This window comes from Balaenoptera physalus (assembly GCF_965194825.1).
Source record: "Balaenoptera physalus genome assembly, chromosome: 8".
Lineage (NCBI taxonomy): Eukaryota > Metazoa > Chordata > Mammalia > Artiodactyla > Balaenopteridae > Balaenoptera > Balaenoptera physalus.
The window spans coordinates 25,344,712-25,366,220 of record NC_138887.1 but is presented as its reverse complement, the minus strand read 5'-3'; the positions used below and the strand labels follow the sequence as shown (position 1 = coordinate 25,366,220).

General features: G+C 36.5%; 1 protein-coding gene across 10 annotated transcripts in view; it reads left to right on the top strand.

Moving 5' to 3' along the window:
• The window catches only part of CACNA2D1 (calcium voltage-gated channel auxiliary subunit alpha2delta 1), a 503,964-nt gene that overhangs the window by 25,504 nt on the left and 456,951 nt on the right, over positions 1–21,509 (top strand). The window contains exon 1 of one of the 10 annotated variants that reach the window (XM_082473436.1): positions 1,849–3,223. The exons of the other annotated variants lie outside the window; for them this stretch is intronic. The gene's annotated coding sequence lies outside the window, so the exon portion shown is untranslated. Of the gene's footprint in view, positions 1–1,848; positions 3,224–21,509 lie in introns of those variants that run through there. 10 annotated transcript variants of the gene reach the window in all.

Sequence of the window (21,509 nt, the reverse complement as noted above, 5' to 3'; positions counted from 1 at the left end):
GTTGGTAGTGGGGCTCCGTTTCAGAACCTTGCTTTTTCTGCGCCCATCTTATGTTTGAAATGCAGTATAGACACCATGTTGTTTAGACACCAGCATTTGTATGCTATAATTTTAAAATTACGACTGTGTTACAGTTATATCTTGGTTTATTATTCTAGTATTTCATTGGTTAAAATTCTGGCATATAGATTAAGTTATAAATGTTATCCATGATAATATATCCTCATTAGTAAAATATTCAGTGTATATGTATCTGTAAATATACATTGTATCTATAGATGCACATGCACATCATGTATCTCATATGTATATGCATCTATATAATATAGGCATATATGTATATATATTTGTGTATATAATATATGTACTAATTAGATTAATAAAATAATTAAGCATTGCCAATCATGAGCTAGGCAGTATGTTAGTCCTTGAAGAGACAAAGGCATTGAACAAGTTCATACCTTAGGTAATTCATAAGATAGTTATAACATTATTTAATACTTATTAAACATTAACATCTACTATTTTAAAGCTTTATTTTAATTTTACTTTTTCTAGATTATTTTGGGTTAACAAGTGTTTTGATTGTAATGAAGAATTTTAAAAAAAATCAACTTTTCCATATGCATCCAGTAGAATAAACTCCATTTATTTTTCTAAGGAACAGTGGGGCTGTAGAGCCAAACCCATTGTCAGCCATTGTCCTCAGGGAGTTGTTGGTCATAAGGGTAAGACACGTGTAGCCAGGCAGAGATGGGAAGAGTTCTGAAGAAACAGTCTCAGCCCAGGTCTGAAAATGCAGACACATGACTTCTTTGGCTGAGAAATCAGGGCACAAATAGAAATAAACTTGCTGATGACCCATTTTTCTTTGGGCAAATGTTAGATATTATAGAGGGAAAATTAATAAATCAATACAATGTTCCTTTTGAACAGACATAAAAGTGGTTCCTCAGTCAAAAAGAAAAAAAAGTGATTGAGAAATATCCAGTTAAGACCTGCTCAGAGAAGTTATCCAAGAAATACTAATGTAGTCTATAAATCTGTTTAGTTTGTATAACAAATACAAATAGATATGCGAACTAGTTCAAATAGATACAATGATTATAGTTAAAATAGTTTAGCACGCTAAATACCTTACTTTCATCAAACTGTTAATACTTATTTCACTAGTTCATAAGCAATTTAGAGCTTTTTTCCTCATCATTTTATATCTGAAACAACTTGGGAGATATTTAAATTAATTCTGAGTTTAACATAATGTTTTCTTAATCTCAAGGGAGTTATATAATGTTTACTCTAAATGGACCGTCTAAATTTCAAGTATTCTTTTTAACATAGGTTTCTGCATAATTTTCTTCATTTATAGCAAGAATCGATGATTTCTGGTCTAAAGAGTAAGGTAAGAAGGAACTTAGTATATATTTCAAAAATAAAATGAGTACTCACCAGATTAACAACTGGTTTCTATCTTCTTTGAGAACCAGACCAGTGGAAATGGTTTAAACAGGGCACAGATAGCTTCAAACACAAATACAAATGTGTAATTGAAGCCGTGAACAGTCTCTGGGAAGACTGATCAAGAGTCCAGGGGTGATGCCTGTGAGATGAGGCCAGACTTTTGATCAAAGTTTACTTTTTAAAATGACTTCTCATGGGTTCAGTGACACCTCGGTGGGTGGCAACTCAGTGACATTGTTTGAGATTTAGGTAAAGTGATAATGATTAACCATGCATCAGGAGTTTTCTGGGATCTGTAAATATAGATAATTGTGTGTGTGTGTGTGTGTGTGTGTGTGTGTGTGTGTGTGTGTAGTTTTAGTTTGGGCTTGAGGTTAGGAGTTGAGCATCTTGAGGCACTCTCAATTTCTATGAAATAATTTCAACTTTTCTTCAAATGTAGACATCTGTAGTACATGCCTGTTGTGAGAAATGTACCAAAATGCAGAATTTCCTCCAGCAAAGTTTACTACTCAGGAAAAATAATTCCCCAAGGTATTTTCTACCCCTATTATATTATGCTGTATGTGCCAGGAAAATGGGAAGAGGCAAGCCTGTCTAGAAAAAAGGCTTTGAGATTTTGGATTCTTAGATATAAATATTGATAGTATTTGCCTATTTAAAAATATCAACAACATTTTAAATAACATTGCTTCTTGATGGTTGGATCATCAGCTGCTCTTGGAATAATAATTTGTTGTTAGCAGTAACCATCATTGGTAGTATTTATTGAGTGCTAGGGGCCAGGCAGTAAGCTAGTGTTCTACTTAGATTGTCTTATTTAATTCTGACCTCAACCCTATAAAACAGGGATAGACATAATTTTCCTCTTTTATAAGTGAAGAAGAAGCTGAGGTTTTGAGAAGGTGAATAACCTGTTCCAGAATACATAGGTAGTAACAGTGGGACAGGGGATGCAACTCTGATCTGATTCCAAACTTGCTCTCAACCTCAACATTGTGTTACCTTCTCATACAGAACTGCCCTAGACCAAGCATTTAAAATAGCATTTAAAATAAGGTTGACCTTATTTGGGTCACTGAATATGTTATTAGAAAGTCTATAGTTTTCCTTTCTCTAGACCAGTGATTTTTTTAATGGAGGACATTTAAACTGCTATTTCTCTGGATACGTTAATGACTCTTTTAACTCTTGCTTCTTAAACATGAGTCCCAAAAAGAATACATAAAATATTAATGGATAAACATTTTTTCCTCAGAATAATACATGTGAAAGAAATCTTCAAAATAAAATAGGCAAATGAATATCAAAGAAGCTTATTTTAGAGTGTAATCCTAAGAGAGAACAGTCTCGAAAGATTAAAAAAGGTTCTCTTTATGATTATGAACTTGAAACAGTTGGAATGAATTTAGTCATGACAACATAACTGAGGATCATTTCTGAAAGTGAGGGATATAGAAAGTTAAAAGACTCGCTTGGTACCGAAGTCACCTGCTTCATAACGGACTAAAATAGAAGAGAGCAAGTGTTAAGAATTCATTCTGCCTTCCCAGTGCTTTTGTAGTTTTATTTTTAGAGCTCTGCCAACAGCAGTTGGAGCACTGTTTGCTCTTATGCGCCTGCTCCGTCCGACTCGCCCTCTCTCTTGCAGTGTTTGCTTCCCTTGACAGGTGTGAGGGACTTCCTCAGTGTCGCAGCCAGTCACCTGTCATCAGCCACCCTGATGTAGCTTGCTTCTTCACCCACTGAGCTCATAAGAGAGGTAATTTTTCTGACTGTTAACATGCATTACTTTTTTCTTAAGGCTGAGGTAATCAGAATGAAAGGGTGTTGGGTAGATAGTGGTGCAGGAGTGGTAGAACAATACTTAATAAAGAATATCTGTTTCAAATACTTAAATATTTAAAGCCCAGGAAGCAATAGTGGGCAGAAGAGATCCTGGACAATGACTTTCTCAGGAACTGTCAGCAATTCATGTTGTTCATTGGAATTAAGAGAGATACAGTGGTTTTAAGCACAGATGCATATTTGAATCACGTCCTACCCTAGAGACGATAGTAATTGGCTTGGCATTGGTATCTAAAAAAAAAAAAAAATCTCTCCAGATGATTTTATTGTGTAGCCAGTGTTGAGAACCACTGACCTAGAGAATGCAACAGCAATTAGTTCTGCTTTTGCCAATATCTACATCATTTTGGGTACCATACTTCACTTTGTATGTCAGTGTCCTGTATTAAGAACTATTAGAAGAAATAACGTATTATAAAAACTGGAGACCTGTGTAAGGTGCTTTCAGAATTATATACAACCAGTTATATTTGGCTTGCATGATTTGTAGGAAATAACATTTTAAAATACACTAGCATTAATTAAAAAAAAAACAAACCCAAGTCTTTCATTGCTTGATAATCTACACATGATAGTCATTTCAGATATTTGTTGAATACCTACTATGTAGAAGACACTGATAGAAAGACTAAAGGATCTGGCATTTTGTTAGTTCTGAGGGAATTTGGGATCTGGGGAACTAATAGATATAACTTAGGAAGTAATTAACATTCCAAAGCTATGTGTGCCTCACAGCAATGTACAATAGTGCTATAGTGAATGCAGAAAGAGTAACAACTCTGAGCTCATATGGTCATGGAGAGTTCATAGAAAGTATGACACTTGTAAAGTTTACCAAGTTGTTGGTTTGCAATCCTCCCCATCACAGATTTTCTTTTAAAGCCTCAGTTAGAAACTGATAGTGAACATTTGTTGGTACCTTCAGATCACTAATTTAGACCTATCTGATCTTCCCCTGTAGATAATTTCTTCTCATTGAATAACATTATGTTGGGACCATGCTTACTTAGCTGATTACCCCTTGTGTTTACACCTGCTTGGTACTTGAATATGATGTTTATCTAAGACAGAGTAGCTTTTGAGCTGGCCTTACAGAATGAATGGGATTTAGGTGCAAGTACAGTAGGTTGAATTTCCCTGTTTCAGATTAGCACGAGGAACATACTAAACTAAGGTTAAGAGTATACAGTCTGAGTGAAAAAGGACTGTTATTGTAATGGGAGCAGAGTTCATACAGTTTTTCCTCTGTGTGCCCTGTCTGCATTTTGATTATTATGTTTACAACTTCTGCCAGGTATTAATTACTTTTATTTAGTAAAATTTGAGGTTCAAAGAGCTTGTAATATCATACATTAGTAAGTCATCAAGTCAAGATTCATACAAATTCAGTAGCTATTCTGATATCAAAAGCAGTGGCCTTTCAACTCTGCCATGTTGCCTTCTATAAAGGAATAATGAGAAGAGACAAAAGGAAGGTACAAGGGAGAGGCTGGATGGTGGAATGCCTTGAGTGGATTTCAGCCTGATGGAAGTGGGCAGCCATTGAAGATTTTTGAAGGGGGAATATATTTTACGTAGTTTAGAAGGCTAATCTGGCAAAGATATGTAGGTTATATTAGTTAAGTAAAAATGCTTATTCATTCAAAAACTATTTATTGAATACATATTGTGTTCTGCACAGTATTTAGTCCCTGGGAGTGGAGTTGCATTAATGAGTGCTTTTAATCTAGAACTCTCTTTGTGTGATACACTGTGCTATACACCTTGAGGATAAAGAGAAATAAGACACAGCATCTGCCCTTTATGTATCTTATTGTTGAACCAGCCTATTGGATAATTGAGTCCATATTGGTGTTTTTGTGTGCCCAGTTGCAACAATGATGGGTTCCAGGGGAAGAAGGCAATACAGGGATCACCAAGGCTTTTGTAGTGGGCCAGGTGGTTTCAACTCAAGGGGTCAAAAAAATGGAAGGATGGAAAGAAGAAATAATATAAAGGAAGAGTGGGCAGAATTTAGTTACATGATAAATATGAGAAAAGTAGGAATAGTCAGGACAGAATCAGAAGTATTGGTCTGGGTGACATTTTAAAATTTCCCATCTATTCACTCAGCAAAGATGTGAAATTGCTTAAACATAACTGTTAATTTACTATAATTACTGAAAAAAAATTTAAAACTGATTAGCTGGTAAGGTTGAGAAGAAAGTGGAAAGTCTAAAAATAACAAAGTAGTGAGACAGAGATTGGTTCAAGATGGCAGAGTAGCAGGACGTGTGCACACTCCCTCTTGCGAGAGCACCGGAATCACAACTAACTGCTGAACAATCATCAATAGAAAGACACTGGAACTCGCCAAAAAAGATACCCCACATCCAAAGACAAAGGAGAAGCCGCAAAGAGATGGTTGGAGGGGCACAATCACAATAAAATCAAATCCCATAACCGCTGGGTGGGTGACTCACACACTGGAGAACACTTATACCACAGAAGCCCACCCACTGGAGTGAAGGTTCTGAGCCCCACATCAGACTTCCAAACCTGGGGGTCCGGCAACGGGAGGAGGAATTCCTACAGAATCAGACTTTGAAGCCTAATGGGATTTGATTGCAGGACTTCGACAGGACTGGGGGAAACAGAGACTCCACTCTTGGAGGGCACACACAAAGTAGTGTGGCCATCAGGATCCAGAGGGAAGGAGCAGAAGTTCTGGGAAGTACTCCTTGGCATGAACTCTCCCAGAGTCCACCATTAGCCTCACCAAAGAGCTGGGTAGGCTCCAGTTCTGGGTTGCCTCAGGCCACACAACAGGGAGGGAACCCAGCCCCACCCATCAGCAGACAATCGAATTAAAGTTTTACTGAGCTCTGCCCACCAGAGGAACACCCAGCTCTACCCACCACCAGTCCCTCCCATCAGGAAGCTTGCACAAGCCTCTTAGATAGCCTCATCCACCAGAGGGCAGAAAGCAGAAGCAAGAGGAACTACAATCCCGTAGCCTATGGGTCGAAAACCACATTCACAGAAACATAGACAAAATGAAAAGGCAGAGGGCTATGTACCAGATGAAGGAACAAGATAAAACCCGAGAAAAACAACTAAATGAAGTGGAGATAGGCAACCTTCCAGAAAAAGAATTCAGAATAATGAAAGTGAAGATGATCCAGGACCTCGGAAAAAGAATGGAGGCAAAGATCGAGAAGATGCAAGAAATGTTTAACAAAGACCTAGAAGAATTAAAGAACAAACAAACAGAGATGAACAATACAATAACTGAAATGAAAAATACACTAGAAGGAATCAGTAGCAGAATAACTGCGGCAGAAGAACGGATAAGTGACCTGGAAGACAGAATTGTGTAATTCACTGCCGTGGAACAGAATAAAGAATAAAGAATGAAAAGAAATGAAGACACCCTGAGAGACCTCTGGGACAACATCAAATGCACCAACATTCTCATTATAGGGGTCGCAGGAGGAGAAGAGAGAGAGAAAGGACTTGAGAAAATATTTGAAGAGATTATAGTTGAAAACTTCCCTAACATGGGAAAGGAAATAGCCACCCAAGTCCAGGAAACACAGAGAGTCCCAGGCAGGATAAACCCAAGGAGAAACACGCCGAGACACATAGTAATCAAATTGACAAAAATTAAAGACAAAGAAAAATTATTGAAAGCAGCAAGGGAAAAACGACAAATAACATACAAGGGAACTCCCATAAGGTTAACAGCTGATTTATCACCAGAAACCATACCAGCCAGAAGGGAGTGGCATGACATATTTAAAGTGATGAAAGGGAAGAACCTGCAACCAAGATTACTCTACCCGGCAAGGATCTCATTCAGATTCGATGGAGAAATCAAAAGCTTTACAGACAAGCAAAAGCTAAGAGAATTCAGCACCACCAAACCAGCTCTACAACAAATGCTAAAGGAATTTATCTAAGTGGGAAACACAAGAGAAGAAAAGGACCTACAAAAACAAACCCAAAACAATTAAGAAAATGGTCATAGGAACATACATATCGATAATTACCTTAAACGTGAATGGATTAAATGCTCCAAACAAAAGACGCAGTCTCGCTGAATGGATAGAAAAACAAGACCCATATATATGCTGTCTAAAAGAGACCCACTTCAGACCTAGGGACACATACAGACTGAAAGTGAGGGGGTGGAAAAAGATATTCCATGCAAATGGAAATCCAAAGAAAGCTGGAGTAGCAATACTCATGTCAGATAAAATAGACTTTAAAGTAAAGAATGTTACAAGAGACATGGAAGGAGACTACATAATGATCAAGGGATCAATCCAAGAAGAATATAAAACAATTACAAACATATATGCACCCAACATAGGAGCACCTCAATATGTAAGGCAACTGCTAACAGCTATAAAAGAGGAGATCGGCAGTGATGCAATATTAGTGGCGGAATTTAACACCTCATTTACACCAATGGACAGATCATCCAGACAGAAAATAAATAAGGAACAGAAACTTTAAATGACACAATAAACCAGATAGATTTAATTGATATTTATAGGACATTCCATCCAAAAACAGCAGATTACACTTTCTTCTCAAGTGCACATGGAACATTCTCCAGGATAGATCACATCTTGGGTCACAAATCAAGCCTCGGTAAATTTAAGAAAATTGAAATATCAAGCATCTTTTCTGACCACAACACTATGAAATTAGATATAAATTACAGGGGAAAAAACATAAAAAACACAAACACATGGAGGCTAAACATTACGTTAGTAAATAACCAAGAGATCACTGATGAAATCAAAGAGGAAATCAAAAAATACCTAGAGACAAATGACAATGAAAACACAACGATCCATAACTTGTGGGATGCAGCAAAAGCAGTTCTAAGAGGGAAGTTCATAGCTATACAAGCCGACCTCAAGAAACAAGAAAAATGTCAGATAAACAATCTAACATTACACCTAAAGGAACTAGAGAAAGAAAAACAAACAAAACCCAAAGTTAGTAGAAGGAAAGAAATCATAAAGATCAGAGCAGAAATAAATGAAATAGAAACAAAGAAAACAATAGCAAAGATCAGTAAAACTAAAAGCTGGTTCTTTGAGAAGATAAACAAAATTGATAAACCTTTAGCCAGACTCATCAAGAAAAAGAGAGAGAGGACTCAAATTAATAAAATTAGATGTGAAAAAGGGGAAGTTACAACAGACACTGCAGAAATACAAAGCATCCTAACAGACTACTACGAGCAACTCTATGCCAATAGAATGGACAGCCTGGAAGAAATGGACAAATTCTTAGAAAGGTATAACATTCCAAGACTGAACCAGGAAGAAATAGAAAACATAAACAGACCAATCACAAGTAATGAAATTGAAAGTGTGATTAAAAATCTTCCAACAAACAAAAGTCCAGGACCAGATGGCTTCACAGGTGAATTCTGTCAAACATTTAGAGAAAAGCTAATACCCATCCTTCTCAAACTCTTCCAAAAAAATTGCAGGGGAAGGAACACTCCCAAACTCATTGTATGAGGCCACCATCACCCGGATACCAAAATCTGACAAAGATACTACAGAAAAAGAAAATTATAGACCAATATCACTGATGCATATAGATGCAAAAATCCTCAACAAAATACTAGCAAACAGAATCCAAGAACATATTAAAAGGATCATACACCATGATCAAGTGGATTTATCCCAGGGATGCAAGGATTCTTCAATATATGCAAATCTATCAGTGTGATACACTGTATTAACAAATTGAAGAATAATAACCATATGATCATCTCATTAGATGAAGAAAAAGCTTTTGACAAAATTCAACACCCATTCATGGTAAAAACTCTCCAGAAAGTGGGCATAGAGGGAACCTACCTCAACATAATAAAGGCCATGTACGACAAACCCACAGCAGACATCATTCTCAATGGTGAAAAACTGAAAGCATTTCCCCTAAGATCAGAAACAAGACAAGGATATCCACTCTCACCACTGTTATTCAAGATAGTTTTGGAAGTCCTAGCCACAGCAATCAGAGAAGAAAAAGAAATGAAAGGAATACAAATTGGAAAAGAAGAATTAAAACTGTCACTCTTTGTGCATGACATGATACTCTACACAGAGAATCCTAAAGATGCCACCAGAAAACTACTAGAGCTAATCAATGAATTTGGTAAAGTTGCAGGATACAAAATTAATGCACAGAAATCTCTTGCATTCCTATACACTAACAACAAAAGATCAGAAAGAGAAATTAAGAAAACAATCCCATTCACCATTGCAACACAAAGAATAAAATAGCTAGGAATAAAGCTACCTAAGGGGTAAAACCTGTACTCAGAAAAGTATAGGACACTGATGAAAGAAATCAAAGATGACACAAACAGATGGAGAGATATTCCATGTTCTTGGATTGGAAGAATCAATATTGTGAAACTGAGTATACTACCCAAACAATCTACAGATTCAGTGCTGTCCCTATCAAATTAATAATGGCATTTCTTACAGAGCTAGAACAAAAAATTTCACTATTTGTATGGAGACACAAAAGACCATGAATAGCCAAAGCAATCTTGAGGGCAAAAAATGGAGCTGGAGGAATCAGATTCACTGACTTCAGACTCTACTACAAAGGTACAGTAATCAAGACAATATGGTACTGGAACAAAAACAGAAATATAGATCAGTGGAACAGGATGGAAAGCCCAGAGATAAACCCACGCACCTATGGTCAACTAATGTATGACAAATGAGGCGAGGATATACAATGGAGAAAAGACAGTCTCTTCAATAAGTGGCGCTGGGAGAAATGGACAGCTACATGTAAAAGAATGAAATTAGAACCCTCCCTAACACCATACACAAAAATAAACTCAAAATGGATTAAAGACCTAAATGTAAGACTGGACACTATAAAACTCGTAGAGGAAAACATAGGAAGAACACTCTTTGACATAAATCACAGCAAGATCTTTTTTGACCCACCTCCCAGAGTAATGGAAATAGAAACAAAAATAAACAAATGGGACCTATTGAAACTTAAAAGCTTTTGCACAGTAAAGGAAACTATAAACAAAACGAAAAGACAACCCACAGAATGGGAGAAAATATTTGCAAATGAATTAACAGACAAAGGATTAATCTCCTAATATAGAAATAACTCATACAGCTCAATGTTAAAAAAACCATATGGGGCTTCCCTGGTGGCGCAGTGGTTGAGAATCTGCCTGCCAATGCAGGGGACACGGGTTCGAGCCCTGGTCTGGGAAGATCCCACATGCCACGGAGCAACTGGGCCCGTGAGGCACAATTACCGAGCCTGCGCGTCTGGAGCCTGTGCTCCACAACAAGAGAGGCCGCGATGGTGAGAGGCCCGCGCACCGAGATGAAGAGTGGTCCCCACTTGCCGCAACTAGAGAAAGCCCTCACACAGAAACGAAGACTCAACACAGTCATAAATAAATAAATAAATAAATAAATAAAAGAACGTGAATTTCTAAAAAAAAAAAAAGGGAGATCCGCGCAGTACAGACTTGTTAAAAAAAAACAAACAAACAAAAAACCATAAAACCTAATCCAAAAATGGCTAGAAGACTTAAGTAGAGATTTCTCCAAAGAAGTCATACAGATGGCCAAGAAGCACATGAAAAGCTGCTCAGCGTCACTAATTATTAGAGAAATGCAAATCAAACCCACAATGAGGTATTACCTCACTCTGGTTAGAATGGGCATCATCACAAAATCTACAAACAGCAAATGCTGGAGAGGGTGTGGAGAAAAAAAGAACCCTCTTGCACTGTTAGTGGCAATGTAAATTGATACAGCCACTATGGAGAACAATATGGAGGTTCCTTCAAAAACTAAAAATAGAATTAGCATATGACCCAGCAATCCCACTACTGGGCATATACCCAGAGAAGACCATAATTCAAAAAGACACATGCACCCGAATGTTCATTGCAGCACTGTTTACAGTAGCCAGGTCATGGAAGCAACCTAAATGCCCATCGACCGATGAATGGATGAAGAAGTTGTGCTATGTATATACAATGGAATATTACTCAGCCATAACAAGGAATGAAATTGGGTCATTTGTAGAGATGTGGGTGGATCTAGAGACTGTCATACAGAGTGAACTAAGACAGAAAACGAAAAACAAATATGGTATATTAACACATATACAATATGTGGAATCCATACAATCTCCATACAATATGGATGGAATCCATACAATATGGAATCTAGAAAAATGGTACAGGTGAACTGGTTTGCATGCCAGAAATAGAGACACAGATGGAGAGAACAAACTTTTGGACACCAAGGGGGGAAGCGCAGGGGTGGGGGTGGTGGGATAAATTGGGAGATTGAGATGGACACTTATACACTAATATGTATAAAATAGATAACCAATAAGAGCCTGCTGTATAAAAAAATAAATAAAATAAAATTGAACAAAGAAAGAAACTAAAGTAGTGAGATTAAAAAAAAAAAAAAAAAGCTTCCCAGATTAAAATAGGTAAGGATTTACAGAAAAAAAGCAGTGTGATAAACACCAAAGGTATGATTTCTCAGCCAGGTTTTCTCCAAAATTAGAATTTTTTTTAAAAGACTTTATTTTTTAGAACAGTTTTATGTTCACAGAAAAGTTGAGAGAAAGGTAATACAGAATTTTCCCATGTCCCTCCTGACCCCACATGTGCACAGCCTCCCTCATTATCAACATTCTTTTCCTTTTACGTATAGCAGGGGAATCCAAACTATAACGCACAGGTGGGAAGAGTTGAGGATGTTACGCTCTTTGATGGTAGATTGGGGAATGTCTTCCACCAAACACCATTCAGGTTCTAATCCCCACACTTGAGAAATGGTTCCCATTGTACAGACTTGATAATTTGCACTGTATAATACATGCTGAGCCATGTTCTTTGGAATCCCCTTATGAATTCCACAGACAACATTGCTACTGGACATTGAACCGTAGTGTGAATTCCTAGACTTCTTTATCCTTTATTTTCCTACTGACTGGCTCCTATAGTTCTATCCAGGTTTTGGTTTTTGTTTTGGGTTTTTTTTTTTTTTTTTTGGGCCAGGGATGTTGTATTTTCTTTAGTTGTAAATAATTTCCCGAATTTTAGAAATATGATTCTCTTCACATAAGTTTAACTTATCTGTACACCTCAATTTATATATTGATTTTAAACCTGAATTCTATGTCTTTTTTAGACCATTCTGCTAAATTTTAATATACAATTTCATATTTAAATTTTATATTTAAATTTTAATACATTTAAAAGTAATGTGTATTAATGGTGTATTATTTTCATGTTACTTTTATCTTTATTAGACATACATCTGCACTTGTAAATCGAGAGCACTTGTTGTATTTCAACACTGATCATATTTTATGTTCAGAATCCTCATGAACAGTGACATGAAATGACTAGTCAGATAATTAGAAAGGTGGTAAAGATTAAAATCAATGTTTTTGCCAACCCTCCCCTTTTACCTCAATTTATTATTTATTATAACACCAATAGGGTTTTATTTAACTAGTTCTGAAAAACTCTAGCTCCATGAGAGTAATTCTCAAAAGCAGCTAAGTCAGGACAGGAAAGTATCTTGGATGCTTTGGATTCTTCTATTTAAATCTCCACTTACTGCCCCATGTAAATATAGATTTAGTATTTGAGTGACAGCAACAAATGCTGAAACCTAACCCTAAATTCTCAGTGCTGCGATGGACGATATCTGGCAAATCACTGTTCTCTCTGGACTTCACTGGTCTAGCAAATATCTTTTCTGTTGACACCAGAGAGAGAAGCTACATGATACATAGGGCAGATAGATTCATGGGTTTCTTTTCCGAGTGTAAAATTAGTAGTACTGACTGAGGGTGAGAAATAACGAGTTAGTTTTTTAAAATTTAATTAAATTAATTAATTAATTAATTAATTTTATTTTTGGCTGTGTTGGGTTTTCATTTCTGTGCGAGGGCTTTCTCTAGTTGCGGCGAGCGGGGGCCACTCTTTATCGCGGTGTGCGGGCCTCTCACTGTCGCAGCCTCTCTTGTTGCGGAGCACAGGCTCCAGACGCGCAGGCTCAGTAGTTGTGGCTCACGGACCCAGTTGCTCCACGGCATGTGGGATCTTCCCAGACCAGGGCTCGAACCCGTGTGCCCTGCATTGGCAGGCAGATTCTCAACCACTGCGCCACCAGGGAAACCCATGAGTTAGTTTTAAAAGTTATCTCGTGGTGCCAACTGTAGAATTAAAGTTTGGCTTTAAGCGAATGTTCTGTGATGCATACAAAAGCAAGCATGCAGGAAATATAACGAAATTTATTCACCTGTAATTGAACTTTATTTTAAATTTGAGCCTTAAGAATGATAGTAGAGAACTTAAGCTGGTTACTTACAACTAACTTCCATCAATTTGAGGATTGTTCACTAACCCATTTGAACTAGGGGTGGCACTTTAAGATCTGAGGCAGGCCTAAGTCGTTTCTAGGCTTTGGAAAGGAAGATTTCTTCTAGCACCCTTTGAAATGAAGCGAGTCTGTTTTGGCCTTTGTCCCTACTGCAGATCCTTAGATACGCATGTTCCTGCACATGTCGCTCTCTGTGCTCCTCACTGCAGCCCTGAGGTTCCTTCAGGTCACTGGCCTCTGTCAGCCACTTCCATGTCTCTCTATTGGCCAGAGATTCAAGAACTTATTTAGAACTCTCATCCAAGAATTTGACTCTTGCATCTGTGTACTTTGGTGTCCTCCTTTGACTACTGACTCAGTGTTAAGTATTGGGGGTGGAGGCAGAGAAAGGGGGAAGGAAGTGAATTCTCAGTTTACTGCACTAGATTTTATCCCTTCACACCTACAAAAACTATTCCGTATTTACAGTATTAACATATTTTCTTATAGAGCTTGAATATTTCCATTGTCACTACATCTGGCAAGGGAGTGTGGTTGGATGTAGGTGATGTTGGAAGCTTAATCAGTCTTAAAAAGTCCATAAATCACAGATAAATATTTTTTTCTTTGATATGGTTTTTAAAAAATAATTTCCTTCAGGGAAATGGAATAATAATAACCACTGTCAGTCTTGGAAAGCAATTGAGCAGGACACTGGGATTGCTTCCCCTGCATTCATTCCAGTTTTCCCCCACTGTGTGGCCTCCACATAGCTTAGGTGAGCCCTGATTCCATGCTAGTCAGTGCAATCCCATCCCTCATGACGGTGGTGGGAATGACACCCAAGTTGGTTAGAATGATGTCTAAGGCTATTTTTCAGTAAGTAGGGAAGAAAATATTTCTCTTCTGGATTTTGTGGTCAACATATTGAATGAATGAATGAATGAATGGTTTATTTATCTTTTATTTCTAATGCCTAACACATTAGCTGGCATATCGTAGGTATCAAAAAAAGTTGGCTGAATAAATGAATGAGTGATGCTATAAACCTGGAAAATTGGAAGAATGTGGGTTGGTGACTTAAGTGTAGAAGGGTCTCTGTGATGGTTTAGGTACATTTAATATTAGAGACTGTGGGTATGAATTGTAATGATAACTCTCAAGTGCCTCATTTTGGGCTTTTTTGTCTTTTTGAGATGGAGGGTATAAAATGGAAAGAAAAGATGAGATGGGAGATGCAGCTTCTTAGTTTTCACCCATTTACAAATAGATAGTGAATTAAAACTGTAATATAAAAGTTTCACCAATCAGTTTATAAAAGGGAAATGTAAACCTAAAGTTATTTTGTCGTTAACAGTATTTTTTTCTAAATTCTTTTACTATCTTGTGAGAACAGTTCAATTCCTACATAGCTATTTAAAACACAAAGCTTTGTTAAATCACAGCAGAGACAAATAGAATTGAGTAGAAGCAAGAGTGCCTTTTCATGTTGATTGTGACTTTTATGTGACTGAAAACTTTACTCCATTTCACAGTAATAACAGTCCAGCAAGATTTTGGTGACTGACTGTGCTGTTTAGATTTGAATTGGTGACTTAATTGTAGAAGGCTCTCTGTTCCAATATCAAAATATCTCCCAGCTTATAATTCAAAGAAAGAATGAAAGAACAAAAGGATGAACAAAAGAAGGAAGAAAAGAAAAAAGGACAGATGGAAGGAAGGGAGGATAGGAGGAAAGAAGGAAAGAGGGAAACTACAGTGATTTTCTAGTGAAACCTCACTCAGAAAAGAGTAGAGCAATTCTAAAATGTTACTTATTTTATTCATTGTGTCTATTAGCATATTGCGTCTCTGTGTATAGTAGTGTGAAGAGATACATACACACGCATATGTACACATGCATATATTTATGTAATAATAAATGGTTCAACACATAATTCATAATAAAGAATTAAAACATGCACACAAACTCTGACTTGAAAACTATATTGTTAAAATAAGCTTCTGTAAATGGAATAAAGTTTGTACTGGGGCAAAGACAGTTCAACGATAGGAGTGGTAAATAAGCTGATTCTCTGCGATAAAAATCATGAAGGGGTCATGATCCTTCTCTCTCAGCCCAGTGTTCTTTCTTCCTCACCCTCTGTAAGTCTCTCTGTCCTAACTATTTATTAGGACTGGAGCTGTAAGGCTGCGGAGTCCTTTCTTGTATGTTGATAGTTGTGGTTTACCCTGAGTTTCCTATAGATGTAATGTTCAAGGAATGACTTCACCCTTAGATATTTAGGTAAAAAAGCAGTTGGAAGCAGCCTCTTTATGAGGCTTTGTCCTTGGCCACTCTCTCCACCTGTCCAATCCTGTCCCGCTCGTGCCTCTAACTAGCCTGTTCACATAGTCATGACTATTGGCTGTTAGTCATTTTATTCCCACCACTGGCTTGCTCTTTTCCACTTTTATCACCTATTGAGAAACATTTCATCTTTCAAGACCCAGTTTAAAGTCTTATCTAGTAAGTGCTATGCATCTTGACCCACTACTGTGTTACTTTGGTAAGTTATTTAACCTCTCTACTCATCTATGGTACTATTGTTATCACTGCTTTGCCTTTGTGTTTCTCCACTAGTTTGTGGGCTCCATCAGCATAGATGTCTACATTTTCAAATGCTCAATTCTAGGCAAAATGAATATTGTTATTAAGAATAATCACAATCTAAAAATATCATCATAAACACAAATATATAAAGCCTATAAATATATTCAGAAAAGGAAGAAATATTGAGTACCATTCCCTGTGCTATACAGTAGGTCCTTGTGAGTTATCTACTTTATATACAGTAGTGTGTATATGTTAATCCCAAACTCCTATTTTATCCCTTCCCCCTGCCTTTCCCCTTTGGTAACCATAAGTTTGTTTTCTGTGTCTGTGGGCCTATTTCTGTTTTGAAAATAAGTTCATTTGTATCATTTTTTAGATCCCACATAAAGTGATATCATACGATATTTGTCTTTCTCTGCCTGGCTTACTTCACTTAGTATGATAATCTCTAGGTCCATCCATGTTGCTGCAAATGGCATTATTTCATTCTTTTTTATGGCTGAGTAATATTCCATTATAAATATATACCACATCTTCTTTAGCCACTCCTCTGTCGATGGACATTTAGGTTGCTTCCATGTCTTGGCTATTGTAAATAGTGCTGCCGTGAACATTGGGGTGCATGTATCTTTTCGAATTATGGTTTTCTCTGGATATATGTCCAGGAGTGGGATTGCAGGATCATATGGTAACTCTATTTTTAGTTTTTTAAGGAACCTCCATAGTATTTTCCATAGTGGCTGCACCAATTTACATTCCCACCAACAGGTTTCCCTTTTCTTCACACCCTTTCCATCATTTATTATTTGTAGGCTTTTTGATGATGGCCATTCTGACTGGAGTGAGGTGATACCTCAATGTAGTTTTGATTTGCATTTCTCTAATAATTAGTGATGTTGAGCATTTTTTCATGTGCCTGTTGGCCATCTGTATGTCTTTGGAGAAATGTCTGCTTAGATCTTCTGCCCATTTTTTGATTGGGTTTTTTGTTGTTTTGATATTGAGCTGTATAAACTGAGTAGTGGTTTAGATCTTGGTTTCAGCGTACATCTATTTCCTTCATTATTTGGATACAGAAAGTAGGATTGCTGCCAGGAAAACCAATTTCAGAATAATAGTGAGTTTTACATAGAAAGGTTGTACATAGTGAACAGAAATGAAGGGCAATATTCTAAACTGAGGAATAGTTATTCGGAAGTAAAGAAGTAGCAAGTCCAAGGACTCCCCAGGGCAGAAATATGTTGTATAGCCACTAAGTGGTGAATCAAACATGAGAAATGCTAATATTAGAGAAATGTTAGCTGACTTGAGATTATCCAAATATTCATCTCCATGTTTAAAGACCTAGATTATGGGACTTACCCAGTTATACCTAGAACTCTGCATTGCTTAAAAATTACACAAAACTTGAAAGCGGGAAAGAAGAAACTTGGAGAGTAAAGGACCAATATGGCAGTTCAGAGGTAGTATCAACTCAGAAATAATGGTTACTAAAACTTGAGTTTGGGTTAAAGAGTTAAGGGAAGGGTACATTTATTTTGAATTGTACATAGGCAGAATTTAACTAATAGTTACCAAAGTATAGTATAAAATGCTATATAAAATATACTAGATATTTATCTAGTATATAAAATATAATAGAAAGTCCAAATAATTCTGTAATTTTGTGAAGAGAGAATGGTAAAGAACAGTGCATTCTTTAGGTTGCATAGCATTTTTACATTTATCTCACTTAAGCCTATCAAACAAATGTCAGGAATGTGTCTTATGCCCATTTTATTTTTTACGTACATGAGTGGAGACTCAAGAGTAGTTAGTCATCTGCTTGGCTCTAATTACAGTGTTCTTTCTGTTACAGAATATTTCTTTAGGCTGAGAAAATATGTACTTACTACTAAACATTGACCAAAATCTGAAGTGTTGTAAGTACAGATAGATATGCATGCTATTCTAACTTCCTTTAGGCTATTAATTGGACTCAAACTATTAATTGTAATCAACTGTTTCTATCAACAAACATTATAATATTCAGCTTAGTTCCTCAAACACTTTTAGAATCAGCATTTTTACTTTGCATATTTTGAGTTTTGTGCTTAGAGATTTTCTTTTTTTAAAATATAACTGTATTACATTGAATTACTACTAATATAATATTTAGTGGAAAAATCTAAAACCTGAAACGTAGAATGCCATGCCTGAGCCCTGGCAAGCGTGCTCTTACATACATAGCAGCAAAGCACATGGTATGAGGGAATGGGTCGTGGAATCAAATTGCTTGACGTTGCACTTGTCACTTACCCAGTGTTCAGTGCCCGGCAAATATCTCTTAAGTTCTCTGTAGCTCAGTTTACTTAGCCAGATTGTGCAATCCATCAGAGTTGTGTTTTTTTGTCTTTTTTGTTCAATATTGTATTTCAAATGTCTACATGTAATAGACATTCAATAAGTATTTTTTAAATACATCTGCAAAGGGCTGATTATATTATCTACCCATAGGTTGCTTTGAAAGTAGCCCATTTACCGTAATTTTTGGCAATAAGAGAGGCCATCTCCTCTTGCTGCTATCGTTTATTACCATCATTATCATTATTAGTGTCTCATATTGTGGCTGAGGGTGAAGAGGTTTAAAAGACAAGGAACTGTGGACTGTTCCAAGTAAGAGAGCTGGTGTTTTGGAGAAGGGCTCTCCATTCTGGTAAAGTATGTTAGTATCTGGTAATTTGTTTCGTTTTAGTCAAACACGGAGAGGAGCGCAATGGCTTTATGGAAGTCCTGATGAATAAAGATCTGAAGTGGCCTTGAATCTTTTGGCTTCTTCTCCTGTTCTCCTTCTCCCTTTCACAGATAGTCAGCCTTTGATTCTTTTACTTCTGATGGTTGGGTTTATTGTGTATTTGAGGCTTGTAACTTAAGCCATTGGTGTCGTGGCTCAGTTTTTCTCTTCCCTATCACTTCTCTTTCTATTTATGCTTTCATATGCAATAGCTCCAGGTAGTTAAATGTAATGACTAGTGTGTAATTTTTCTCTTCCAAATGTAGAACTAATTTGGAAAGTCACAGGTCTAGTACAGTATTATAAAGGTTTAGGGATTTTGTAATATACTAAATGTTAATAGTAGCCTGAAATGTTTATCATTTTTTGAGAAATCTTTTTTGTTAAATAGAAAGGATTCTAGGAAGACAAACACAAAACAAACCAAATAGCCAACAAATAAAACCAAAGAAGCCCCTAAAAACTCCCTGACATATACCTTATGCATGTTGCTTTTTTGGGTGCGGTCTCTTATTCTTTGTTCTCTATACAGGATACACTGCTCTCAGAAAGGGTCTGTGAGACAAACTAGCTGGCAAGTGATATTAATTATTGATAACTTGACACTAATGCTCTCTCTTATCTATCATGATAGATTTCAGTATGGAAAATTTAGTTTTATTTTTTCCTTCCTTCTCTTCCTTCCTCTCTTCCTTCCTTCTAATTTTCTTCATCCTCCCTTCCCCTCCTTCCTTCCTTCCTTCCTTCCGTCTGTCTTTTTTCTTGTAAGCTATTTAAGATTTATAAAGAGGAGTGAAGGTATTAATGATAAAATCACTAAATTCTGACTTAAATTCAGGTAGATGTATCTAGAAATGTGTTCTCTACAGCCCACTTTGATTCCTCTCAACTTCCATTTCACCGCAGAGTTAATCACACTCTCCTCTGGGTCATGTTGCACTTGTGCTTGCCTTTATTGATGTACTTAGTATACTTAATTTATTTAATTTTTTTTCTCTATTATCTGAGACTAAGAAGTGAGTCTCTTTTATTGCTGTTCCTTGCATTGTATACTTGCCACATACCAAAGGCTGAGTAAATGTTGATATTTTACCCTTGACCTTTAGCAATTTTTTTTTTCACTTCTTCTCACTCTAAGTTTCTGTTTCTTTTCAATGCTTATCTCAATAAACTGTCGTTTCTGCCATTTTCTCATTGGTATTGCGTTAGTGGTGTGTATGATAGCTGTCTATAAATAAGATAGTATATATAAATTATATATGTACCTATATCAATAAGTCAAACGTCTATTTTATATTTATTTGATAATTTTACATTTTAGAATATCAAGAATAAATATTTCTTTACAGTTATTTTTCTTAGTCTCCTTTATATCAGGCACAAGTGAAAGCTTTAGTATAAATACAATGCAGCATTTGGTAGCTATGCCCAAGAGAGATTAGCTACTAGCAGATATTCTTATAAATGGATTTTATGTGTTGGAAAGTTTTTTTCAAGTTTTTGTTTTTATTATGTTAAATAATTTAAGAATGGACAGAAAGTACATCTTTTTTGTTTGCTTATTACATTGGAATAAAATAAATGATTAAATTTTATTTTTAATTTCATTTCTAATTTAAATGTATATCTTATTAGCTCCTCTTTTTATTTGTCTGCATTTTTGTTCACATAGATACAGTACTATTATTTGAGCCATTGCATAACTGGACCACATCTGTGTAGCCTTCAGTATGGATTATACATTCTTTACATTCAAGAATATACGTAGCGTTGTTCTTTGTATAAGAATTAGCATGAAAATAGTATATGTCCGTGTATAGGTAAAAATTTTACATGCAGTTGCCGTTTCAAGGTAATTCAAGGTTATTGCTCTTTTCCTTTTTTTTTTTTTAAAGTATTTTTTATTTTTTTATTTTTGGCTGCGTTCGGTCTTCGTTGCTGCGTGTGGGCTTTTCTCTGGTTGCGGTGAGCGGGGGCTACTCTTTGTTGTGGTGTGCGGGCTTCTCATTGAGGTGGCTTCTCTTGTTGTGGAACACAGGCTCTAGGCTCGCGGACTTCAGTAGTTGTGACACACAGGCTCAGTAGTTGTGGCTCGCGGGCCCTAGAGTGCAGGCTCAGTAGTTGTGGTGCACGGGCTTAGTTGATCCGTGGCATGTGGGATCTTCCTGGACCAGGGCTCGAACCCGTGTCCCCTGCATTGGCAGGTGGATTCTTAACCACTGCACCACCAGGGAAGCCCTCCTTCTTTTTTTTGTAGTCTGTCATTTTATTATATTTGAATCTTTCAGCATTGAGCTGGAAGACTGTTTACTTATAACTTCATATTTACAAAATTCATGGAAATTGTTGATAATACAATCAAATTGATATCACTCCTAGAATATTACCTGGAAAAAGGGAACATTATGTTTCAAAGTGAATGATAATAAAT